This window comes from Vulpes vulpes, chromosome 10 (assembly GCF_048418805.1).
Source record: "Vulpes vulpes isolate BD-2025 chromosome 10, VulVul3, whole genome shotgun sequence".
NCBI classification, from domain to species: domain Eukaryota; kingdom Metazoa; phylum Chordata; class Mammalia; order Carnivora; family Canidae; genus Vulpes; species Vulpes vulpes.
In genome coordinates this window covers 85,050,607-85,073,706 of record NC_132789.1, presented here as the reverse complement: position 1 = coordinate 85,073,706, position 23,100 = coordinate 85,050,607, and the positions used below count along the sequence as shown (strand labels likewise).

General features: G+C 35.1%; 1 protein-coding gene across 1 annotated transcript in view; it reads left to right on the top strand.

Annotated features, from left to right (window-relative positions):
* Positions 1–23,100, top strand: part of IQCM (IQ motif containing M) — a gene marked incomplete at its 5' end in the record, with an annotated part of 337,033 nt that overhangs the window by 297,797 nt on the left and 16,136 nt on the right. The window lies entirely within an intron of this gene.

Here is a 23,100-nt window from a genome sequence, read left to right as displayed (position 1 = left end):
AGGTGGGGGGGGGGGGAGAGAGAGAGAAAAAGAGAGAGCACAGCCTTAGGGAGGGACAGAGGGAGAGGGAGAAGCAGATGTGGAGCTCGATCCCAGGACCCAGAGATCATGCCCTGAGCCAAAGGCAGACACTTAACTGACTGAACCACTCAGGTGCTCCTAAGGGAATTTCTTATATGATAGGGAACAAATGTATTCAAAAGCAAGAGATGCAGTTCTTTTGTTTATTCAAGTATGGATGGCGTAGTATATCAGTTCAGGAGAGGCTCTTACAGCTTTTAGAAGGACATATCTTATGCCTCTTATCAGCATTTATTCTTCATCAATTATTTTGTAACCATTCTACTTGTCATGCTTTAAACATAATAATCATCTGTTGCACACATTCATTATTCATTTTCTTTATTACTCCATATGTCACAATGAGTTGGTCCAATTTTAAATAGAAAAATACCTGCTTTTCCTGACACTGTTGAGAGTTAACTGTTTCATGCAGTTTAATTTTGTAGATAATTGAAATCTACCATCGTAGAAGCATCAATTATTAAATCATAGTCATTTTAATGGAAACCAATGAAAATGTTACGACTTCCATAATTCCAGGTGTTCATAAACAGAATAGTCTGAACATAATTCAACTTGTATGTATGTGATTATTGTGACTCTGGCTCATTAAAGATTCTGCTTCTGCTGAAGGCCATTTGTTTTCAACATGCTCTTAGAAGGGAGATGACAATCCTTAATATGGCCTGTAACGTCCTCACCTTCTTTGGCAGCCTTCATTGTACGTTGTGTTTTCAGATATTCTCATTGCTCTATCTGTATTTTTTTTTTTTTTTAAATCTCTTGCTCTTATCATACTCCCTCCTGCCACAGAACCTTGGTCCTTCTTTACTAGATAATCCTATCCATCCTTCAGATCTCAATTCAAGTGCTTCTTTCTCAAAGAAGTCTTTTCTTACGTAGCTGACTAGTAATATGGGCTCAGAACTATATGCTTGCATTTGTCACTATACTGAACTTATATTAATTATCTCCTTCTAGACAGCGAGTTCCACAGGGGCAGAAAACGTGTCTATTTTGTTCCCTTACATACTTCAGTGCCTGGCTCAAGGTAGACCCTGCTTCTTGAGAGGTGAAAAAAACTGAGATATTACTGTGATTTGAGACCCTCCAAAGGGCCACAGTACATAAAAAGATAAATAGTATATTTGTGGCATGACATTTTCATGGCAGGGGTGGGGAATGGCAGATTCCTTACAGAGTGAGGATGAAAAAAAGATTGAGAAGGTAGGTCACTTAAGGTAGGTGATCAATAAAGATATATTGAAAGAATAGATGATGATGGTAAGGAACAATTTCTGCCTGCACCTCATTTTCTCCAGAGTTGTTTCAGAGGTGTATTCCAAACAAAGTGACTGATTTCGAGTTTTCATGAGGCTTTTTCAGATTTTATTTCCTATTTCCTCCTTCAGTGTCTGGAGGTCAGCTATTTCTGATTCTTGTCAGGTTACTTATCTCCATCTCTTAATTTCTTTTGGGCTAAGAAAACAGAGGACAAAGCTAGAGAAGTGTTTAAAATAAAAGCTAAGTGGCTGTAGAATGAAGGCCTAAAAAAGTTCCTTTTTGACTAATTCGCTGATCAATAAATGTGTCAGGCACTTCCCTGGGAACTGTTTGTTGAGTAGTGCTTTTATGCAATCTTGCTATCGTTTTTTTTTTTTGCTGCTTAGAAGTATCCTTCTCCCCCTTCTGCTACATTCCTCCTATGACCTGATGTTCCTTCTGAACATGTAGCTCTGCCATACAGAAACCCCTAAGTGAATGATGTGTCATTTTATCCCAAAACTTACTCTCCTGTCTCAAGACAGATTATATTTATATATTTCCTGAATTATTGCTTCTTCTTCTTCTTTTTTTTAAAAGATATTACTTATTTGTTCATGAGAGACACACAGAGACAGAGACACAGGCAGACAGAGAAGCAGGCTCCCTGCAGGGAGCCTGATGCAGGACTCTATTTCAGGACCCTGGGATAATAACCTAAGCCAAAGGCAGATATTCAACCACTGAACCACTCAGATGCCCTGAATTATTGCTTCTTCATAATAGGAAACATTAGCAAAATATTTCAATTTGTTAGGTTATTCAAATTATTCTTCTATATAAAGTATAGATGGATGACTTTCTGTTAAGTATATTTCTCTGCTTTTTCTATAGAAGAACACATTGCTGTTAATTTGTTAATTAATCTTTTTTCATAAAAATCTGCTATGAAAATTGTTGGAAAGTTTGTCATCTATATTTGTGTACATATTTCCTGTACCATTCTTTCTTCTTATCCTTGAAGACTGTATTCTTTTATTTCTCTTATATTATCCAAACACCTTCCCTTCTATGGTTGCCCACTGTACTGATTTTTGTTCCATATCTGATTTGATTTTTTTCCTTGAGATTTCACCAGCTGCTAGACTTCATTTTGTACCCCAAGAAATAAACACTACCTTCTCTATACACATTTCTTATATTCTCTTCCACCTCTATATTCATAAATAGGAACTTCTTATAACATCTCCGCCTCCTTTGTATTTCAGTGTTTTTGGTATTTAAGTATTCAGTATTTAAGATTATTCAAACCTCTATTTGAGGTCTTTCCTTTAATAAGCAGTCAAGAGCCCAGAAACTCTTCTCTGAGTTTCCATCTTTTTAATATTTTCAAGCACAGCTTAGAAATAAAGGACAAAGGCCAAGTATTCAGAATCTGGAAAGGTCTTAATAAGTCCATGCTTTGATGGTGGTCATTTGCACTACTATACTAAAAAGTTTCTGCGTTGGTTGGTCAATGGAGATGGGGCAGCTGGAGTTGCCTCAGCATACCCAGTTATGTCTCCATAACTCCAGATAAGTCTTGAGTGAATTTGATCAATGGTGCAAGGTGTTTCAAAGGACTACTGTCAGTCCACTGCTCTGAAGAGGTGAGAGTTCTTTGTGGGAAGGAACTGTATCTTACCTTATGTCCATCATTATATCCTTTTTGCTTGACACAATGCCTAACAAATATTAGGCACTTAAAATGCTTGCTGAATACTTTGCGATTAACAAAAAATACTCGTTTGGCTGTTTGTCCATATTTGACTCATTTCTCATATCAGCACCATTTACTTCCTAACTAACTCATCTTTAATTCTGCTCTAATGTTGTGAATATTTAAAAAATGAAAAAATTGAAAATGTTTAATTACTTTTCCGTAATGTATTATCTGTGACATCAGCTACGTAATCAATATTTTACCTCTAATTGAATTTGCACACATAAGGACATTATAAATGATGTCGTACGCACTCAATTTTGTCTTCTGACTCCTGAAAGCTCTTTCTTTCTCCTCCATCTGTCCCATTATGCTCCTGATCTGACGATGCTGCTGCTGTCTGCAATGCCGTGCATATTTCTACGTTGTGTAAAAAGACCCATGCAGGAGCTGATCACTAATTAGCAATGCATTTCCCATAGTGAAAAATTGGCCTAAAGTTTCAAAAAAAAATAGAGTTGCTGAAGCTGAAAATTAGTCTGCCAGTTCAGACCCATAGCAAATTGTTATTGCTCTCAAACTTAGGATCTTTACAATAGATAATTGAAGATTCTCTTAACTAAAACATTGTAAATGGCATAACTATGATGATCCTATTTGGAATTCAGCCCTTGTTTTCATGGATTTACTGTTTTGAAAAATGTTTGATAAATTTATAGCAGAAGAGAAAATACTTCTGCCAACTACGTAAGTGCTTTGGACATAATTTGTATTCCTGCTGTTACATGCAGAAACTTGTGCCAGAGGAAAAAAAAAGTAAAAAGAAATTTTGTTTGGAAAGAAACCAGCAGTCTGGAAAGGTAGTTTTGATCTATAAATATCTCTCTTAAGAAGTGCTAAACACCAACTAAATTCGGTCTCAAGAAATAAGAATGCATAAGATAATCAAAATATTCCATTCACTTAAAAATGCTTATACTGGATATATTTTTTGATGAATTTTCAAATAAGAATGTCCTCTGAGAATTGTGATAAATTATTTCATAATGAAAAATGAAAAAAGCAGTACATTTTATGTATCACGAAATGCAAGTAACCGTGTTGAAATGGAAATAGCGCGCGAGAGAGTTGAAAGACCTTGATTAACGTCCTGGCTTGGCCAGTTTCTAGGCATTTGTCATTGGAAAACCTAGCTTTCCTCATTTATAAAAAGGAGAGAACTACTCAAAAGTTAAGAGGATTAGAGAAAACTGTGTTTGTGAAAATACCTTATAAATTGTGAGGCACCATACAGATAGTGGCATAATTCTTTTCAATTGTACAACATGGGATACTCCGAATCAAGAAAGATCTTAATAAGTAGCTAAGAAATATGTTATAGCCACATAGTTCCACGTGTTGATTGAAGCATTGTCAGATATTTTCTAATTTTCATGTATGGTGTCTAGATCCCCATACGGTTATTTCATGAAAAAAAAAAAGGAGCATTTTTTATTGAATTTGAGGAGCTAACATTGACTGGTGGCTTGCTCCTCTGTAAGCCAAACCTCTCCTCCCTCGCCTTCATAGACCAAAAAGTCAATGACAGCCCAGTGCTTAATACTGGATATATATTTAAAGAAACATTTCAGAACCAATAGATACCTATGAAAAGGATGCATAGAACCTGTAAACGCAAATTTCTGAGACGCACTGCACTGATGTTCAGTTGAACACCACTGACCGTAAACTCCCTTATATATTTTGTGTCCTTCTATTTCTCTCTCTGTTTCTTCTGCCTTGATCTGCTACAAAGGTCTGGGCAGAAGATCATGAGGAATGACTGTTTTCACAGAACCCCACAGTAAGAATGGTATTTTTCTGCTAGGCAATATAGAAAAAAGAAAGCTGAGAGAGGAGGGACCCACAGACCTGAATATTGGTTTGGCCTTAATGACATTCACGGAGTGAGTCCTGAATTTCAAAGATCTATTCCTATTCTTTCAGCACCTGCATACGTGTGCCTGTCAGCAGTCATAGCAACGACAAACACAGATGATTATTCGACTTGAATTATGTGTACAGTCATCATGAAAAATCACAAATTGTTAATGCATCAGCCTCCCCCTTCCATAGAAATATTTTAAGTCCATTTCCACATGATCTAATTCAACATTTATAATTTTGCATTAAAATATAATTAACGTTCAATCAAAATCACATGGGCAAAATACTCTTAATATCCTGGAAACTATCAACCTTTATAAAAGTAACCGTTAAATATGCTAAGTTTTCATGATGTAATTGTTGGAAAGTTTGTCATTTTCATTAGCAGTGCTGAAAATTAGTCATTTAGAAATAATTTTATCACGTAACTCTGTTAACCTGTTTTGCAGACAAAATGCTTACCTAACTATTGAAATATAATGTTTAATACCTATATTTTAATACAGAACATTTATTGTATCATAGATCTACAGCATTGTTTCTGTCCTATTAAAAATGCCTGGGTGGCTCAGTGGTTGAGCATCTGCCTTCCGTTCAGGGCAAGATCCCAGGGTTCTGGGATCCCGTCCGCATCAGGCCCCCCGTTGGGGAGCCTGCTTCTCCCTCTGCCTGTGTCTCTGCCTCTCTTTCTGTGTCTCTCAAGAATAAATAAATAAATAAATAAATAAATAAATAAATAAATAAATCTTAAAAAATTCTATATGATGTTAGCTAGTTTATATGGGGTCACAATCAGAGTATTGCATAAATAGTGATAAAATCCTAACTACAAATATCTGGATGAAGGGTTCTTAATTAAATGCTCATGATCAAACTCAAAGGAATCCTTGAATCTCCTGAAATTGTGCGCAAAATTTTGGTCTATGTATACAGGAGTATTTATTGTAAGGAGTTGGATCTCAAAGTAGTCCCTAACTCATTAAAAGACAAAAGCCATTTTGAATCATACATGAGTTTTGAAATTATATTCATCCACATATTTGACAAAAGCAAACATTTCCCTCTGTCTTTCTTGGTTTCATTTGAATACTGTACATTGACAGAATATTTTGTATGCATCCACCTGAAGATATTTATCTCATTCTACTTGTATTCTTTCTTTCTTTTTTTTTTCTTTGGAGGGTTATGTTTTCATATCTCTACTAGTTGCAGCATTTCTGAGGGTGGGTGTATCTTATTCATATATATTTGACACAACTGGAAACACCTAAGTAGGTAGGCATTCAATTATTTATTGTTCATTTATTGAGCCCACAGGTAGTATTCTAGGAGTTGGTGTTAAAAGACAAACCAATCAACACTTCCAACATGTGAAGATTTCTAGAGCAAAGTTTGCAGCAACAGCACAGAACAAGGCATATTGGTTTCTCTCTGTAAATGTGATCTACCACAAGAATTAATAATCTGTAAAGCTTTCCATGAGAAGATTTGTGGGAAAATATCTTTTTTTTTCCAAAATGATGATTTAAAAAAAATTATCAGATGTTCCTTCCCTTCTTCATCGTTTGGTCATGCCTACTTTGCCATGTATTATACTTTTAGATATTCATCAATCTTAATACTCTTCCATTGATGTATCACTTACTTGTCACCCAGTGATAAATTAATTTAGTTGTTTTTGCTTCAAACATACCTTAAGGGACTTCTGGGTGGCTCAGCAGTTGAGGTCTGCCTTCGGCTCAGGGCCTGCGTGGTCCCAGGGTCCCGGGGTCGAGTCCTACATCTGGCTCCCTACATTGGAGCCTGCTTCTCCCTCTGCCTGTGTCTCTGCCTCTCTCTCTGTCTGTCTTTCATGAATAAATAAATAAAATCTTTTTAAAAAAATGTATCTTAATATACAGAAAGGCTGGTAGTATTAATGTTCTGCATCGTTCTTTTTTGAATACTCTGATACTCTCTACTACAAATGATCAAAATTGCAATTTAAAGTAAAAGCATTGTGTTTTCAAAAAAGTCTGTTAAGATTTTCATTTTGATTCTTATCTGTATCTGTTAAGAATGCATTTGGCTGAAAAAAGCAGAAGCCAGACAAAAAGTAGCTTCCAAAAAATATAAATTCGTCTCATATAACATGAAATCTGTAGACAATATAGAATAAGTGCCGCAGCTCTACAGTGCCATAAGGGACTCAGGTTTTGTTCTTCTTCTTCTTCTTCCTTTTTTTTTTTTTTTTTCCTATTTTCCATTCTTCCATCTTTAACTTGTAAGACTTTGTCTTCAAGCTTTTTATCTTAAGGTCTTAAGATAATGCATGTACCATTAGGGACTATACAGTTGAGTTCTAGGCAGAAAGATGAAGGAAGGAGCAAAACAGACAAACAGACAACCTTATTTTAAGTTTCCCTGTGGTATTTTGTCTATTAATAGGATAAGAAACTCCAGGATGCTCACCTACTCTCAATGACCATACTAATGTTCCCTGACATCACTAGCTGTAGTGGAGGCCTGAGAGTTGAGTAGTAAGGTTTTCAGCCTCTAAAGTGAAAAGTGTTGCTACTGCTTTTTAATAGCCAATCCAAGATCTGTAGTCATATTTCATTAAATTAGTAAATATTTTAGAGTAAATTTACATGTATATGTGTGTACTTATATATGCCTTTCTCCTAAAACAACACAGTGTTTTTCTCCACTTATTCCAGGATTCTTATATAATCTCTCTAAAAGGACAGCAGTTAGCCTTTAAGGAGAGCTTGCTACTTTATGAGCATTGTGCTAAGCACTTTGCATATTTTAACCCATACACACCGTAACCTCATGAGGTTTAGAGAACTGAAGATGACCAGTATACACTGATATACAGAGATCACAAGAATACAATTTAAATGGACAAAAGAAGATGTAGACTCGCATACAGCCTGCTTCCTTTCACATTGTAATATATATATAGTCAATGGTACTGTAATAGAGTTACGTGGTGACAGATGGGAGCTACACTTGTGGTGAGCATAGCATAACGTATAAACCTGTGGAATTACTATGTTGTATACCTGAAACTAATATAGCATTGTGTATCAACTATACTGATTTTTTTTTTTTTTTTTGGTAAATAGTTGGACAGCTAGACCAAAAACTAATTAACTCTAAAATAGAGATGATGGGCAAAGTATTTGCAGGACAACTATGACAATTTGATCATGGACTGGACATCCCATGAGATTTTGGGAGTTTTGGGTGAGATATTTGTATTATTATTATGTAGTATCTGCAACTTTAAAATAATTCGGCAAATTGCTTATGTGTAAATGTGAGTGTATGAAAGATAATCAACCATTAGAAAAAACTAAGAATTGTTGAATCAAATTGACTGTCTGGTGATGTAGACATTCCTTGTAGTATTCTTTTAATTTTCATGTTAAAAATATCCATAATTAAAAGTCGTAAAAAAATTAAAATGTAAATATTAGATATTATTGACTTGGTTTAGTTGTTGACCTTTATCTGTTAAAAATATCAAAAATTTAACAAAAAACACCCCAGTTTTTGCTAGTATACTACTTGTTTTATATATCTGGCATGGTAAGTTTGGCAATTGTCCAATAGGGAGAATGAAATCAGACTGAGAAAGCTAATTAGGGAAAAAGTAAAATGTGTGTTTTATTTGTATAGAGAGAGCTGAAGAATAACATATTAGTGTTTGCAGGAATGCAAGAATTTTTTATAAGATGCAAAATGTCTAGTCATTTTCCCCTTCTGGGAATAGAGAACAGGTCTTTATACTAATTATAAAAACTTGCATTTGCATAGCACTTTATTGTTCCCCCAATACTTTTCTGTCTCCTGATAGAAATTGTTGTAGGAAATCGAATGAGCTAGTTGGAATAATTTAAGATTCACACTCATTCTTTGGCAAAGAACAGACAACCCCATGACAGGTGGGTTGTACAATTCTCCAGTGGTTAAAGAGAAGCAATGTATATCCCCTAGGGATACCTTTCAGTTTTTGCTTTTATATTTCCCAAGCTTTGTTATACAAAACAAGCTATTCTTAAATAAAACATTAAATCCAGGGTACCCATATGTAAACCATTCTCCAAAGAGCAGCACTTAATTAGAACCTGAAGTCTATTAACTCACAGACTGGTCTTTTTGCCTGAAAGTTAGATTCAGCAAATGATATTTCTATAATAGAAATAGTTATCCTTACTGCAAATGTGAATCTCTACCATTCTTGTAAAGTGGCACTTGCTGAGTTTTAAAACACATACAACACCCCTAATACTTTGGAATCGAAGGCAGGTTAGTCCTTTTACTGCTGGCAGTGAAAATAAGATTTTCTTCCTAGTTGCCATGTGTTTCCTAGAGGAACGTGTGATCAAAACAAATGTTAGCTATAGATATGTTTATATGTTTTGCTTTGTGACATCTTTCCCATTTGAATTGGCCTTTTTAAGATTCTTAAATTTCACTGGGGCAGCTTTAGATACTTAATTGTGGACATGTGCTCTTCCTTTTCTCTCAGCTAGGTTTTATTTGATGGGATTTCTTTCTAAGATTTTTCTGTGTCATTTGAATTGTAGGCCAACAAAAAACAAAATAAGCTTGTCTGGAGACAGTGATATGGACCTCAAGGCAGTGTAGTTACAAGTTCTCTAGAAGAGAGATTTCATTTAAGTCCCCCCCCCCCTTTTTTTGACATAACTATGAATAGTTAGGTAAAAGTATCCAAATTAGTCCTTTCTCAAGGTGAGGAGTTTAGATATACAAAACCATGTAGAGTAGATATTTCAAATTCAGTCTTCAGAGGGTGTAATGTATTTGCTGCTGTGGAAGCCAGAGGTCAGGAGCTTCAGATTAGTTTGCAAATAATGGGACTGGATCTAGTTGAGTGGAACCTGGGCATCCAATCTGCAGGGACTCCCACCTGGGCATGCACCCCGGAGGCCATGGAACCTGAACTCCTTGCAAGAGATGCCAAGACATCTGTTTGTTCTAGGAAAAAACAGAGATGACCCACCAAAGCTTTTCATAAAATAAGTAGTTAAGGACCCAGAAGATGTGACTGAACAAACAAGGAAGTACATAATTGAGGCTGAGAACAATAAAGAACCAAAACATTGCTTAGAAACCAATAATACAGGGAACATTAAAAAACACCCAAGGGATCTTTCAATGGCTCAGTAGTTGAGATCTGCCTTCGGCTCAGGTTGTGATCCCAGGGTTCTGGGATCGAGTCCCACATCGGGCTCCCTGTGGGGATCCTGCTTCTCCTTCTGCCTCTGTCTCTGTCTCTTTCTGTGTCTCTCATGATTTTGTTTAGATTTTTTGTTTTTTTACAATTTCTTTTGCTCATCAACTCTTCTTGCATCTCTGACTTCTTTCTGTGAATCTTCTCTTTCCAGAAATATACCCTTTAGAATGTCCTTTAGGACCTATGTTGATAGTAAATGTTTTCATTTTTATTTATCTGAAATTATCTTTATTTCTACTTTGGTTATGGATGATAGGTAAGCTATATACTTAATTCTTGGTCCATAGTGATTTCCTGTCAGCATCTCTACCATTCTCTGCTGCCATTTATATTGTCACTTATTTTTATGTAACTATGTTGTCCTGTTCTTTTAAAGTCTTTTCCTGGTCTTTGATTTCTTACAGTTTCACTAAGAAGTATTTAGATGTAGATAAATTATTTGTCTTGTTTGGGATGCCAGAATCTTGAATTTCCATATTTTCTTATGTTCTTAAAAATTCTCACCCACTGTTCTTTAGAACATTTCATCTTTTCCATTATACATTTTCCTTTTAAAGCTCCTTTAGATTTATATTGGAACTTCTCATTCTTTCCTTGCATCTCATAACTTATCTTTCATGTTTTGCTAAGTTTCTCAATTTCTTCTTCTAGTTCACTGATTCTCCTTCAACAATGTCCACTTGCAATTCAACCAACATGGAAGTCTATAATTGCAATTAATTTATTTCTCCTCTCTAGCAATCCACTTAGGTCTTTTCCACATCACTTGATATTTTAATAATATTTTATTATTTGTTCATCTTTTCAATTCAATCTTATTTCGTTTAACTTTAATTTTCATTATATCTCATATATTTGTAAAATTTGAAGTTCTTGGGAGTCAAAATCTGCAATGTGTTTTTCCGCTTTCTCTGATAGCTGCCTATTTCCTGGGTCATTATGTAAATTTTGGATTATAAGTCTATAAATCCCTTAGAAAAGATTTGCCATGGCTTCTTTCCAGTTTCTGGGACACCCTTTTCATGGGGCAACTATAAATTCATTCCTGAGTTTGGAGTTTCTGGAACCATATAGTTAGCATAAATTATAATTTTAAACCCATGAGAAAAGAGCTATAGTTATAAATTCTCAATGAAGTTTTTTTTTTTTCTGCCAAGTGTGCAGGTTATATCAGACATATTTCTATGTCCTTTCTTTTTCCCCATGGACAGATTTTTGTCTATTCCATCCTTTCACTGTGGTTGAACTATATATGGAGATAATATATAGAATATGTTATGGAGATGATTCCAACTCTTCGCCTTATGCAAATCAAGGCTTGTCTCCTGTCTTCTGTGCACAGCTGTGGATATTGGTTACACATGACAAAGACTAACAAATTACCATTTAGTAGCTATAGCTTTTTCTTCAGCCTTTCATTCCTGTTTATATCTCCCTATTGATATTTGCCCCAAATCCATTTTCATTACTTTAATAGGGGGGTCATAGAATCTCTAGGTTGCATGGGGCCTTCTTCTATCTACCCTCTCCTCTTCTCCAGAATTTCAGGTTTTGTAGAATATACTTGTAAAATATTCTTAGAACCTATGCATCAGTTATTAAGCATGAACTTCTTTTAAAGGTGATCCATCCCTCATTTTGGGATCACTTTTTGACTGCATTTAATTTTTGCATGATTTTTGCCATTTTAATGTTTAGATTTGATAACCTTTATTCTTCCCACTGCATCACCCTTAAAAAATAAATATCATGGTGGTGGTTTATATATGCAAGTCAGTTGGATTATTTTTTAAAATCTATTTTGTAAGAGAAAGGTTGAATTGAGCTATATAGCATTATGTATGTCAGGAATTGGTTTATTTCCTCCATTTACTAATGGAAATCTTACATGTACAGTAAAACTCCACTATTTTTTAAAAAAAGATTTTACTTATTTATTCATGAGAGACACACAGAGAGAGAGGCAGAGACATAGGCAGAGAGAGAGAGAAGTAGGCTCCATTCAGGGATCCCGACCTGGGACTCAGTCCTGGGACTCCAAGATCATGCCCTGGACCAAAGGCAGGTCTCAACCGCTGAGCTACCCAGGCATCCCAGACTCCACTGATTTTCATTAGTTGGGAATAAAGTAGTTATCAGGATCAACAGGAAATATATATTTTCAAAGGTTTATTTTTTTGAGAGAGAAAGAAAGTGAGAGCATGAGCAGAAGGGGCAGAGGGAGGGGGAGAGAAAATCTCAGACTCTGAGGTGAGTGTGGAGCCCAGTTAGGGGCATAATCTCACAACACAGAGATTACAATCTGAGCAAAAACCAAGAGTTGAACCCTTAACCAACTGTGCCAGCCCAGGCACCTCTTAGCAAAAAATAATAATAGAATCAATGCTTTTAAGTTAGCAAAACAAGCTGATAGCTAATAAGAGATTGTCAAGAACATTGGCCTAACATCTATAGCATATTCACCTGCTGACAGAGCCCCAAACTGCAAGAAGCAAAAAGTGACAGAATTGAAGGGTGATAAATATAATTCAACAATAATAATTGGAAGCTTTAATTTTCCACTTTCAATAATGAATGGAACAAGTAGGCAGATCAACATGGAAATGAAAACTTGAGGCTAAAAGCCAAATAAACTTTATGGACATCTGTAGAACACAACACTCAACAGCAGCAGATTACTCATTTTTTTCTGGGGCAATGAGAACATTCTCCAGGATAGAGAATATGCTAGCGCATAAAACAAGACTTAATGAATTCATAAGTATTAAAATCATACAAAGTATGTTCTTTGACCACAATGTAATTAAATTAGAAATCAACATTGAGAAAATTTGGGAAATTCACAGTATGTGGAAAATAAACAACACCTCCTAACAACATTGGTACAGCCAATGTACCAAAGAAGAAATCACAAGTGAAATTTTAGAAAATACTTTGAGAACACTTAAAATGAAAGCAACATACTGAAACTAACGGGCAACTAACGTAGTGTTTAGAGGGAGACTTATAGCTGCTAATGTCTATATTTAAAAAGAAGAAAGGTCTCAAAAAATCAACAATTTACCTTTCCATACTAAGAATCTAGAAATAAAATTCAGATTAAGAGATTTAGGAGGCATAACCAAGCACAATGTATGAATCTTAATTGGATCCTGATTCTAATAATTCATATGTAAAAAAAGACATTTTTTGAAGAAAGTTATAAATTTTTAAGTATAACTTTTGAATCAGATAATGCCAAGGAACTCTTACATTTTTTGATTAGATGTAATAGTGGCATTATAGTGTACAAAGAAGTGTGCATATTGTTAAGGTATCCATTAAAAGTGTGAACTGAAGTGTGAGTTGAGGTTTAGGATTTCCCTAAAATACTTTAGTTACAAACAAGGAATGTGAAATAAAATACTTACAAATTGTTAAATCAATGTGATAAGTATATGGACTTAAAGATTCTATTTGTGTGAATATGTTTTTAACCCCTAATTTTATTTTAAAGAGTGTGTGCCATGTGAGATCACCTTCCCTGCAATACTCTCTCTCTTTGCATCCACTGAAGTATGGCACACTCACAGTTCCCAATTATTCAGTGTAGGGGTTGACATCACAGTGCAAATCCTATATGGTGGTAATAAATTACAAGCACACAGACTTACATTTCTCATCTTGTTTTGTACAAGATAGAGCATTAACCAATCTATTCATGCAGGACCTTTTAAGGCTTATTAATTTTTTTTTTTTCAAAAAGTGATGGAAAGCCAGTAAAGGTTTTAAATAGGAGAATGACATGATAATATTAGAGAACTGAAAAGATCACTGTGCTTCTTGGAAAATGGATTAGAGGGTAAGCAAAAAGAATAAGAGTAATCCAGTTCGATAAATCATTTATTTATTCAAATATATTTGTTGAGCATTTAGTGTGTTCCAAACATGTTTCTAAGTGCTCAAGTAATGCAATAGTAGAAGTAGTTGATGACTGCACTTTGAATTACAGTAGACGGAAAAACTGGAAAAACTTGGATTTATTTGAAAGTCATTCTCCTCTTCCAGTTATAGGAGACAGAAGGAGAACACCTTTACAAAGAAAACGTATGCTCTGCTTTTGGGCAGGAAGTGGGAGAGCAGAGTTCTTCCTTCATCTGTTGCTTCTCAGTTGCCTTCAGCTCAAAACCATCCTTTTGCCAGACTGATATATTTTGGGACAGCATATTCAGATCCCCTTTATTCACATAATGCAATAATAACTACTAATATGGATCCATATTACTATTACTTTACTTTTCTGGATTGAGCTCCTTATCTGTAAAATGAAAAAAATTGAGCGAAGTTAATCTCTAATGTTCTTCTGAGGTCTCAAATTTTATTAGAAGACACACTTTTCATCATTTGTCCTACATGATCTTCACATTCATAGAAACTATAACTTTGTAAGAATTTCTAATATAGGACATATTCTAGAATGTTTTACAAAGAATGTGAGGATTAATCATGTACAGTGTTAGCCCATCCCCTCAGTAGAGTTGGCCAAAAAGATCGAGCTGTTTAAATTTAATACTCAATTTTATAGCTGGACAGTTAACATTTTTCTGAAATCATCTACTCAGTTTGTGACATAACTTTAATTGTACATTTAAAAAACAGAATTGTGTCAAATGTGGTTTATTAAATATGCCAAAACGTTGATCATCTGATCTCAGTATCACATTTATGTAGTATAAAATTCTGGCATCTAATTTGGAGTCTGTATTTTCCTTGGAGGGCCATAGAGGAATTCATTATCCACATATGATTTGAAACATTACTTAATGACCAGAGATTCTCTAAATTTCCTAGATTTATGAGCAAGTCAAAATATATTGACTATGCATTTTGTCTCCAGTTCCTATCACCTACATCATTATTTAAAGTGACTACATATGGCAATGGAAGCAATTACGAATCTAACCAGACTTCAAAATCTTAGAGCATGAGGCCACAAGAAATTCAAAACAAACACATGTTATTCTTTCAGCTTGGGGATGAGTGGGGAAATTCCACAAACTGTAAATGCTGGTATTGTCTCATTAAGATATATGTTGGGGAATACTTCAGGGTATTGATGCCTCAGTATAATTTTCCTTTTTTTTCTGCTCAAGAATATGATCAATACTGTCAAAATAAGACTAAAAATAAAGCTCAATTTCCAACTTTTCATTCTGATATAAACTAGATGCACCAACCATTATTAAAATTGATGAGCTTAAATATGTGTCATCCTAACTGATGTATCCAAGTCTCAGGGTGATTCTGCCTTTGGCATCACTGAAACTTAATGTGAACAATATCACTCAAAACAATTTAATAATAGGTCCTTTATTGTTGGTTCATTAGCATCCAGAGACAGTTTTGCAAGGGATTATCCCCTTCTATTCTGCAGGATATTTTTCCTTTCTTCTCACTGACATTGTGTTTTTATCTGAGAAGATTGCTATGAGTGATCAGATGCCAGATACAACATGGGCTTTTTATCTAAGTTCTGTTAAAAAAAAAAAAAAAAAAAAAGACCTGGGAAAGTACCCATTCTGCTACTAGAAAAACTTTATAGTGTAAATTAGAATTATAATATGCCATGGTGTCATATTACAGAACTCAATGCCAATTTCATTGTAATCAGTTTACCAGGCATCCATGGAAACAACTTTTTTCCTGACTAAATTACTATACATCCACAAATTTTGGAAACGAAATCTACACAGATGCAGAATCTAAATAGAACAAAACAAAGAGTTGGCAATATTCCATTGAATTAGGGCAGTGGAGGCAAATAGTTTGTGTAATTCAGCTATTCTCCCAATTTCACCCACACAAGTATTTTTATTTATTATCTGAATTTGCTCATTCATTTATTCAAGGGTTTATTGAGCATCTACTATATACAAGGCACCCTTCTAGGCACCGGAGATGCAACTGTGATCTAAATAGTCAAAAATTTCTGCTAGCAGGGAGTTTATATTCTGGTGGAGAGAAACAAAGTAAGCAAAATGAATTAAACATAAACTGTGTTATGTGCTTATAAATTATATGGCAAAAGGGATTAGAAAGGGTATCCTAGATGTCCTAGGGGAAGGTGGTACTTCAGTTTAAATCTAATGGCCAAGAAAGTCTCATTCATAAGGTGATATTTGGGCAAACACGTGAGGCTGGTGAGGAACTGAACTGACCAGATAACTGAGGAGAAATTCTAAGAAGCAAATGGAACAATAAAGGCAAAGAACCTGAAAGGAAGGTGTCTAGAATGTTTTAGGAAAGCAGAGGAGAACGTGTAGTTGGAGGTGATGTTACAGAACTAAGAGGGAGAGGTCATTATATGGTTTTTTTGGCTTTTAGCCTGAAGGCAATGGGAAGCTTAATGTAGTGTTGATCTGAAGAGTGGGATGATTTACTCTGGCTGCTGTGTAGAAAATAGACTTGGAGGAGAGTGGAGGCGGAGAGAGACAGAAGCAAGGACTATTAGGCGCTATTGCAATAATCTAGGCAGGAGAGAATAATGGCTTGGAAGAGCTGGGTGACAATAGAGATGATGAGAAGTACTCAGATTTTGAATGTATTCAGCAGATAGAGACAGCAGGACGTGCTATAGGATTGGATATAGTTATGTGAGAGAAAAGTCAAAATCTAATGGTTTTTTAGCTTGAACAACTAAAAAAAGATGGAGACATTTTCTGAGCTGAAGAAGTTGAAATGTGAATGAATCAGCTTTGGGTGAAATTCAGGAGTTCACTTTTACATGTAAATTTTGAGATGATTATTAAACATCTAAGTGGTGATTGCAAGAGGTCAATTTAATAACTTATCTGGATGTTAATGAAATTTTTTTCTCAACTAAATCTTAAATAGCAATTTTTAATAAGCAGAATGTCTAAGCCAAAAGAATGTTTATTTAAAGACTAGAACAGAAGCACATAAAACCCAACTTCAGGGAGAATAGCCATGCTACATGGGATTATGGGGTATGAAATGTCATGTTGCCGTCTCTTTCCTGGATCACGAGATTTCTTGGCACTATTTGTCTTTACATATTTGCCTTATTCTCCCTGTTGCTTTGTGATTTCTTCTACTCTATAACATATTGCTCTTCACAGCAGTAATGTCAGATGGAATACATAAATATGACTCTCCAACTTGGCTATGAAGAGCTGCTAACTGGCCTCCAAATTCTAGAATAAAAAAATTTGATTGGCAGCTTGTCTTAAGTGTCTCCTCCTGGATCTAATATTTGCACTGGGAGGGACCTAGAGGTAGCCATACCATATGATCCCAATCTAGATAATAATTACTAGTAAAATCTTCCTCAAATTAATTACATTTGTTTCCCCTATCTTCATTTATTACTCCAACCTTGTTCATTCATCTGTATAAATAGATTAAACATCTCAAGACCACCAAATCTAGTTGCTGATCAGGATTTGGAACTTTGCATGTATAGAGATATTTTAAACTGAAGCAATAGATTTAGAAAATGATCTTAAAGAAAACCAAAACAATCTCCCCACCCCCCACACATGTAAACTAAAAGGGCATTTTAATTACTCAGCATTTTCTTGGTCTTCATTTTCTTGCGGCTCTCTAGGATATCACAGGCACTTGTGTGCTGCTAAGGTAGTTCTGGATGGGGTGAGGATTTGTACCATTTGCTGGCTTTCGTGAGTGAAATATTCCCAATATGACCATTTTCAGGCTACTAATGGGATGTCACTGAATGTGGAATTGGGAAGAGATATGTAGAATCTGTTCTTACTAGTCCAGCACATCACTGAAAGAGTTCATTCACTGCCCCCCACCCCCCGATATGTAGTGGACCTTAGAGCCCCTTTTCATACCTAATCTGGAGTTTAGGGAGCTATTGAGGTTGGTGATATAAATTTGATTGCCATTAACAAATTTATGATATTTAAAGACAGGGAATTGGATAAAGACATAAAGGGGGTTGAAGATAGAGAGTGTTCAAAGCAAAGAATATGATACCAAGTCAAAGATAAGGAGGAAGAATCCTAAAAGGCTGAGAAGCAGCAGTTCATTAAGATAGGAGAAAACTAGACAGCTGACTCATCTAGAAACTCTGTGAACATCATTCCAAAGGAGATTGGAAAGATAGGAAGGGGCCACACCTTTCAGGGCATTATAGGTAATGTTAAGAAATTTTTTGTTTATCATAAGTTAGTTATTGCTTTCTGTCTTGAATTGGAGATACTATAATGTTACAAAAAATTTTACATGTCTTACTTGTAGCATCTAAATAAAATTTGAATTTCCTTTCAGAAAGTCAAATGATTCAATACTGTCAAACTGGCCAATGTGCCCAAACATCTTGAAAATATACTTTTTAGTTAGATGGTTTAAAATAATGACCTTTTTTTAAGTTTGAAAACTAGAAGTTTTCTATATTCTGGATAAAAAGAACACATTATATAATATTCTAAATTTTAATTTGACTAGTAGTTTAATGTGCTAATTCATATGTTTAAAAAACAGACTGGCATAAGCTTGTATGAATGGTGGCATTATTACATTACATCATAGAGGTATTTTCCCCTGCCTATTTTTCCTTTGTTTATAGCAAACACAACCTGAAAACCTTAACTAAGTTCTTGAATAGACATTCAAGATTTAAAGCCTACTTAAAAAAGCAGAAAGATTTGTTTGTTGCTTTTTATGTACATCTCAAACTCAATTAGATAAAAGTTAGTAGCTGAAAATGGACCAACAAAATATTTTTAGTTCCCTTTTTATTGCAGGAAAGTGCATTTTTCATCTCTCTTACCACATAAATATTAATCTGGTTTCATGTTAGAGTCATAGAATAATCTTAAAAACCGAAGGGCCAGTGAGTGCCATTTGTGAATAACATCAACAATTCGATGGTCCCGATCATCTGTCATTGCACATTGTCATCTCAGCTGGGCAACCCTGGCAATATTGCAGCAGGCTATTGTTTATTGAGAAAGCTAATATTAGGAGAAGATGTGATAAGAATGCCTTTAAAAAAACTAATTGAGTGCTATCTGTTTTTGGCAATAGCATCTTGTATCTCTCTGTGGTTTATCGCTTTAGAGTCCTTTATTCAGTCTTTTTATAAAATCCCATTATTTAAAAATCGAGGGCAGTGTGATGGCATGTAAGGAGCTTTATATATTAGTCTGATACTCAGTGATAACCCTTTGTCCTTTACTGCTCAACAAATTCGACTTTATTGAAAAACATGAGAAAACCTACAGAAAACATTTGAGATATGAGTCATAATCCCAGCGTTCACTTCAAACATTATCCAAATTTTTATAGTAATTTTTAGAAAGGAAAAAGCAAAGTCAAAATGTTGAAAACATTATTAAGGGTGGGGAGATTTCTATTAAGTTATGCCCTTTTTCAATGTTTTTCAGCTGATTCCTCTTATTACCCGGTTACAAAATCCTCAAACAGGGCAGATAACTAGAAAAATACATAATAAAGAAAGTACAGTAAAATATTAATTGTAGAACCTAACTGGTTTTAATTGTGTAATTCTTTCACATTTTTAGTATGTTTGAGAATGTTCAGAAATAAATCATTGGAAACAAAACACTCAAATATTCCCCTACTGGCCCTATCACTGAAAATACAATAGACATTTGTTTGTTTCATTGAATGATTATTTACAATAAATGAAAATTAAAATAATCCTGTGGCATCAAATAACTAAGGAAGTTCCATGCTTCCAATCTGAATTTGAAGAAACATAAACTGGGAGGAAAAATCAATGAATTAAAATATGTAGGAAAAACACAATGGAATAGCCAGAAAATGGTAATAGGAATTTTATTTAAATTTTTGTCAAAGAAAAAAAAAATTGTCAAAGATCTGGAAGAAACCAGAGTTCAAAAAGTCCCAGTTCTGTTCACAGAAGTGTATGAACCTGATTAGCTTTCAAACTAGTGTTTAAAACAATTTGAGAATGGGAATTGTATTTACTTAATACTTGTTTTTTCTCCAAAACACTTTTGGAACAAGCACTCCATTTGCCATCTAGAAACAAAAAGTCCCAGTGATAGGGACTTTCTTTTTTGTTAGGATACGTTTCTGCTTTGGCTGTGGCATTTTGGGACTTGGGTATAGTTTCTGATCTGTCTTCTCCTTCCCTTCTGCAGAGAAGGAGGATGAGAGCAGAAGTATCAGATGGGCTGTAGGCGCCCATCTATGTAGTAGCACAAATACCAGCTGAACATATTTTTGGTCAGGTACAAAGAAACAAATGGCTGTTGGTTTTCCCAAATGTTGTTTACCCTTCTGATATTCTTCCCAACAACCATCATGTATAAATATGTATGGTATTTATTTTAGTGTGCAGCTGAGTACAAATTCAGCAAGGTGCTCTGGTACCAGCATTCTTTGATATGAAGTTATTGAGCTTTTTAACTCAATGGATTCGGGACTTTCTTAATGACTACTCTGAAGCTAAACTGCTAGGCTAAACTTTATTGCTAATAAAGAATATCCTAGAAAAAAATGGACAGGATTTTCAAAACGGGTTTTTGCACTAAGGATTTTGCGTTAAATTGTGGAAGAGGCAAGGGACTTGGCATGATTTCCATCTCTAGTTTTTATACTCATGTCTTGAAGACATTCATATTTTGTGGCAAATACCAAGCATCAAGTACAGTATCTATAGTGTTTTTTGGAACAATTTTCAGGGCAAGGATGAAGCAGTAACAATAGCAGCAGCAAAGGGTGCTGCACCAATGGTGAAAAATGGCAAGAGATGGGAGTTAAGTACCAGGACATATTTCCCAGTTAATATACCAGAAAAGAGAAAAACAAACAAAACTTCCTTTCATCATAAACATTGTGTTTCTTTTTAAAGATTTATTTATTTGAGGGGTGGGGAGGCAGGAAAGGCAGAGGGAGAAAGAAAGAGAGTCCCAAGCCGACTCTGCACTTTGCGCAGAGCCCCATGGCGGGGGTGGGGGGGGGGAGGCTCGATCTCATGACCCCGAGACCACGACCTGAGCCTGAAACCAAGAGTCAGACATTTAACTGACTATGCCATCCAGGCGCCCCAGAAACATCATTGTTTTAAGTGGCTTAAAACAAATCAAAATCGATTTGATTTTGAATGTTCTATTTCCTGAATTTTCTTTTTCTTTCAAAATGATATTAACATTCCTGAACTGGAAGCAGAGGCTATATTAGGCCAACTTTCAAAGGGTTTTTGTAATTGATTTTGAAGTAGTGAATGAACAGGGTTACTAAGGAGAGTAGGATGAGGTGAGGACGAAGGACTGGAATGGACGAAGGACTGGAATGCATGAAAAGACAAAACTGTAAGGTACAGTAGCAGCACAACCTCTAAAATGCATCGGTTCTAAGAACTGCTCCAGAGAGCAGTCATACAGTTCACACAATGAATATTGTACCAGTCAAGGCTCCGCAGAGGAAATGAAAGCACTCCACATATTTTAAGAAGAAATAGATTTGATACGATAAATTAAGTCCTTACAGAAATCATTGGAGGGTAAAGGGGTGGATTTTAGTTTGGACTTCTAGGAATGGCTCTCAGAGCAATGAAGACCTGACCCACCAGTGCCGCTGGAGCTATGACTTCAAGAACATCCAGTAGCTATTCCAGAAACCAGGATGTGAAATTAGGAATATTGCTGCTGTCGTTCTAAATTCTTCTGGTCACTCAGAAGAGTGGTCACTACATAATAATCTTTGGAACACTGCAGTGGAACCAACTCACCTTTTCTTTTTTTTCTTTTTTTTTTTTTTTAACTTTATCTGCTAGCAGAAGGTGAAAAAAACAGAAAAAATATCTCCACAACCCTTTTTACTTTCCAAATCCCGTGAAAATGTAGCTAATTGGTAGAAGATAACACCCAGAGTATTAGTTTCAAGGACATGTCAGAAATAAATTTTTTATTTCCAGTTGCTCTAAATCTAGAAGGAAGGTTGAAGGGAGAAGTCAGTTTCCAATATCCATGGCAGAGTCAATATCCAAGAACAGAAAGTATTTATAAATACTTGTGTGTAATTACTTTATATTTAAATTCCTGGAGCTAAGATCATAATGTGTGTAAAATATCTGTATAAAATATAAGTATGTATCAATAAAATATGTATGTAGATAATTAGCATTCAGACAAAAGGCAAAAATACAGAGTCCATTGACTAGCTAGATTTAAATCCTGATCTCGCCATTTAGTAATTATGTGATCCTGTACATTTATTTAACTGCTGTGGCTTTCTCATCTGTGACATAGGAATTATAGTAGTAGCATCTCATAGGGTTGGTATCAAGAATAAATGAAAAAATACATGTAAAGTGCTTACCTAGGTGTCTGACTCACTGCTCTTACTGCTGGTGCTATTGTTCTTGCATATCAAAGTCAGTCCCCTCACCTCCACTGCTCGGGTTTGAAGTGCAGAAGTACGATTTACTAACCTTGTGACTGTGGGAAATGTATTTAAAATTTCTGTGCCTCAGTTTCCACCTGTATAAAATTGAAGTTGTACTGGTGCCTGTCCCATGGAGTTGTGATAAGAAATAAATTAAATAGTACACATAAAGTGCTTAGAACAGTGTCTGACACAAAATAAGATCCAGGATATTTTTGAAAACATCTTACATTTAGTTATTGAATTTGCCTTCACATTATCAGTCTAGTCAACATTTTCTTTCTGAAGATTTACCACAAGGTCTTTGTTTTTGCAGTCCTTCTGAGAAGAAACAGAATAAACCTACTCTGCTTATTGTATCTTATAGACACAGATTGCATTATAGTCTCGGGTATGAAACTGTCTAGACTGGTACACAATATTCATATGCTATCCAGATATGATCTGATGGATAATATGTGTAATTTTTTCACTACCAATACAGGAGATGCTG